The following is a 4,941-nucleotide window of genomic DNA, read 5'->3' as shown; positions in this document are numbered from 1 at the left end:
ATCCTTATAATAATAGTAATGGTTATGGTAATTCTTATGGGAATTCTTACAACAATAATAGGAATGTGCCCCCTGGACTTGAAGCCATGCTTAAAGAATTTATTAGTACACAAACTGCTTTTAACAAATCTGTTGAAGAAAAGCTTGGGAAAATTGATATACTTGCTTCTAAAGTTGATAGTCTTGCTGCTGATGTTAATCTTTTGAAATCGAAAGTTATGCCTAATGAAAATAAAGATATTAAGTCATTTGCTACAGAAAATGCCATCCAAGTTAGAATTAACGATAATATAAGATTGATGGCCGAATTGCGTGCTAGGTGGGAAAAAGAAGAAAATGCTAAAGAGGATAATATAACTAAAGTTTGGACTATTACCACCATTAGTAATGCTAATTCTTCACATGTTGCTACACCTCCTACTATCAACGGTAAAATAATTGGTGTTGGCAATGTTTCTACTCCTAATGCAAAGCGTGAAAAGCTGCCTGAAACTGCTAAAACTGCTGAAATTGCTCGTGATAAAACTGTTGAATTTTTTTCTAATGTTGGGGACAATGATCCCATTGCTTTAGATCATAATGGTTTAGATTTTGATGATTGTCACATCTCTGAAGTTATAAAGTTCTTACAAAAACTTGCTAAAAGTCCTGATGCTAGTGCTATAAATTTGGCCTTTACGAAACATATTACAAATGCTCTCATAAAAGCTAGAGAAGAGAAACTAAATCGCGAAACTTCTGTTCCTAGGAAGTTAGAGGATGGTTGGGAGCCCATCATTAAGATGAAGGTCAGTGATTTTGATTGCAATGCTTTATGTGATCTTGGTGCAAGTATTTCCGTTATGCCTAGTAATATCTATAATATGCTTGACTTGCCACCATTGAAAAATTGTTATTTGGATGTTAATCTTGCTGATAACTCTACAAAGAAACCTTTGGGGAGGATTGATAATGTTCGCATTACGGTTAACAATAACCTTGTCCCCGTTGATTTTGTTGTCTTGGATATTGAATGCAATGCATCTTGTCCCATTATATTGGGAAGACCTTTTCTTCGAACTGTTGGTGCTATTATTGATATGAAGGAAGGTAATATTAAATATCAATTTCCTCTCAAGAAAGGTATGGAACACTTCCCTAGAAATAGAATGAAGTTACCTTTTGATTCTATCATTAGAACAAATTATGATGTTGATGCTTCATCTCTTGATGTTACTTGATTCACACTTTCTGCGCCTAGCTGAAAGGCGTTAAAGAAAAGCGCTTATGGGAGACAACCCATGATTTTACTTCTGCACTTTTGTTTTATATTTGAGTCTTGGAAGTTGTTACTACTGTAGCAACCTCTCCTTATCTTAATTTTTTTGCATTGTTGTGCCAAGTAAAGTCGTTGATAGTAAGGTTCATACTAGATTTGGATTACTGCGCAGAAACAGATTTCTTGCTGTCACGAATTTGAGCAGTAGTCTCTGTAGGTAACTCAGAAAAATCTGCCAATTTACGTGAGTGAACCACAGATATGTACACAACTGTCATTCAATTTGAGCATTTTCATCTGAGCAAGTCATGTTGCACCTAAAAAATTTGTCTTTACGGACTGTTCTGTTTTGACAGATTCTGCCTTTTATTTCGCATTGCCTGTTTTGCTATGCTTGATGGATTTCTTTATTCCATTAACTTTCAGTAGCTTTGTGCAATGTCCAGAAGTATTAAGAATGATTATGTCACCTCTGAACATGTGAATTTTGATTATGCACTAACCCTCTAATGAGTTGTTTTGAGTCTGGTGTGGAGGAAGTTTTCAAGGATCAAGAGAGGAGGATGATACAATATGATCGAGGAGAGTGAAAGCTCTAAGCTTGGGGATTCCCCGGTGGTTCATCCCTGCATATTTCAAGAAGACTCAAGCATCTAAGCTTGGGGATGCCCAAGGCATCCCCTTCTTCATCGACAACATTATCAGGTTCCTCTAGTGAAACTATATTTTTATTCCGTCACATCTTATGTGCTTTACTTGGAGCGTCTGTTTGTTTTTGTTTTTGTTTTGTTTGAATAAAGTTGGATCCTAGCATTCATTGTGTGGGAGAGAGACACGCTCCGCTGTTGCATATGGACAAATATGTCCTTAGCTTTACTCATAATGTTCATGGTGAAGGTTGAAACTGCTTCGTTAATTGTTATATGGTTGGAAACAGAAAATGCTACATGTGGTAATTGGTATAATGTCTTGGATAATGTGATACTTGGCAATTGTTGTGCTCATGTTTAAGCTCTTGCAACATATACTTTGCACCTATTAGTGAAGAAATACCTAGAGCTTGCTAAAATTTGGTTTGCATGATTGGTCTCTCTAAGGTCTAGATATTTTCTAGTAAGGGTTTGAACAACAAGGAAGACAGTGTAGAGTCTTATAATGCTTGCGATATGTTTTTATGTAAGTTTTGCTGTACCAGTTCATACTTGTGTTTGCTTCAAATAACCTTGTGTGACGCCCCGGAACCGGTACCATGAGGATCCCAGCGATCCCGCCGAAATCCGCACGATATCGATTCGGAGACGCCCTCCGACACGACGTGCGCAACAAATCACACGCGTGATACCAGAGGAATTAACACGAGCGGTAACATTACAACAGGATTACAATAGATCCCACAAGATACATATATTACAACAACGACTCCAACGAGTCAAGATACAAATAGATACATACAAAGATCCAAATCATACAGAAGATCGAATACGTCCGAGTACGGACAAGATACAAATTGGACTAAGAGTCCTGAAGATAACCAGTGGCGTCCATAACCCTGCCCAGGCCAAGCCGGAAGGGTAACCTTGCTAACGTCGTCTTCATCGAACATATCTTCATACCTGCCCGGTTATATCCCGTAGAAGCAGCAATAAGTACGGGTTCATACTTAACAACACTTCAAGACGTATAAGCATTCGTCAACCAGTCGTCCTTTGTACTTGAGGCACGCAGGGGACTTAGAGGACGCAAGAGGAACATCATATGCAATATGGTGTAGTTAAGCGGCAGCGCAAGCACTAAAAACCTATAGAGACACTCTACAACATTCGTCTAATCAGAGAAGGTGAGAGAGCGCATAAGGTAACAGATAAAATACTACACAAACATAACCCAGCCGATTACACATATCCCCTCCAACAATTGCGAAGAGGCAATGTAAAAGGCACTCAACGGTGGACAAGTTTTATTGGGTAACGGTTGTAGTAAGGCTATATTACTACGCAAGTTATTATCAGATTATTAGCAATAAGATAACGGTGTAAGTTGTTCTATGATCAAGCTATACAATTCCAAGTCGTCCATAACCGCGGACACGGCTTATCGATAAGATGTACACCCTGCAGGGGTTGCCCAAATGTAACCATACGCATGCTCGACCCGCTTCTTACAGGCGATGTCTCACAACAAGACCGTTCCCAGTTCAACAAGAAAGTCTAGGGGGGCCACCCAACTAAGCTACCCGTGACGAAGTTCGGCCGTACTCCGAGACGGACTCAGAGGTTGCCTAGGCGTCTAGGCGGGCACTAACGGCCAAGCACTAGATAAGTCGTCTAGCAATTATGCAGTGCAGTACAGAAATAAACCACCCGAAGGCAACAGGAAGTAAACACCCGAAGGCAACAGTAATAAATATGTGTGCACCAAATAAAACCAAGGTTGTGGCCCCCTTTTCAACTAACTCGAGAAAAGGTAATGGGTGAGGGGGGTCCCAGTGAATCCCCACGCATGGGTAGAGCGCTCAATCTCGGAACAGATAACAAGAACTCGGGTCCTAGGGGACATTAGCAAGTCAAAGTTCCGATGCTTTCGCAAAGGGGCTCACAGATGCCTCTGCTTACAATTTTAGTTGTTAACAAATAAGTAAAACATGTGTATCTCCATCAACTGATATAGCATGTGATAACCTCCCAACAACCCAACATATCCCGATAAGATAACAGTAACGGTAACGAGATAAAACAGCACTAGCATGCACTACGACTCGCAAGGCAGACCCGATAACCAAACAATAGCTGTAGGTGGTTGGTGGAGTCAATATAGGCTGCTTGAGGTAACAAGTGGAAGGGACACGTGACAAGAACGCAACTTAAGGATAGCATGAGGGAGAAGGCAAAATAAAATAGGTGAGCGACTCCTGCAGGGACAGGAGTATAAGGGAAAATGCTTGCCTGTTAAAGCTCGCCGAGGAACATCCAGAGAACTTGTCGTATCTCACCACACCACTTCGCGATCCTATCTGGGAAGAAGCAGATGCTGGAACACACAACGTATGCAAGTCTTACTACTACGGATAAAGAAGATCCAGCATGTTCATGATGATATGCATGACATGGCATAGATGGTGCAATGCATCTTATCCAATTTAATCGGAGTCGGAACCCCGGACAAACAAATTAGGTTGGAGTTGCATTTTCTACCAGCAAAGTTAAGGGTTGAATAGCATGGCATAACATGGCAGGGGTGAGCTACTTCAATATTAAACGGAGCGGGGAAAACCTAGTTGGAATTCCGAAATACTCCGCATATATGTGAGGTGGAAATGCACAACTATCAACGCGTGACATGATGCGAGATGCAAACAGATGAATGGATAGCATATTCATGTTCAGTGCATTTTTCTGATCAAAATTCATATACAACACTTTTAATTTCGAGTTACCAATTAAAAGTTATTAGCAGCTTAGTTTTTATTAGTTAAAATAGTAAAACAGGGTTTATTTTTAATTGGGGAAGGACCCGAAAATCATTTTCGGTCGGGGGAAGGACCCCGGGTTACTTTACAGACATGCAGGGTGTTTTCTCAAAAACAGACACAGGCAGGGGCTGCGGGTTCAGAGAAAGAAACAGGCAGGGGCCTTGATGCAAAGATGCCAGATCTAGATCTGAGACGCGTTTTCTCACCAACACGG

At 40.6% G+C, this 4,941-nt stretch overlaps 1 long non-coding RNA gene across 1 annotated transcript; it reads right to left on the bottom strand.

The window, feature by feature from the left end:
* Nucleotides 1-2,621: 2,621 nt before the first annotated feature.
* On the bottom strand, nt 2,622-4,438 carry LOC139830907 (uncharacterized). The gene is made up of 2 exons (XR_011744432.1): nt 4,201-4,438; nt 2,622-2,871 (listed from the first exon to the last, which is right to left on the bottom strand). It is a non-coding gene; the product is annotated as an uncharacterized lncRNA (long non-coding RNA).
* Between the last annotated feature and the right edge of the window lie 503 nt (nt 4,439-4,941).

Source organism: Lolium perenne, chromosome 1 (assembly GCF_019359855.2).
Source record: "Lolium perenne isolate Kyuss_39 chromosome 1, Kyuss_2.0, whole genome shotgun sequence".
Taxonomy (NCBI): Eukaryota; Viridiplantae; Streptophyta; class Magnoliopsida; order Poales; family Poaceae; genus Lolium; species Lolium perenne.
The sequence above is the reverse complement of the archived record's forward strand: the minus strand, read 5'-3'. Positions and strand labels throughout refer to the sequence as shown.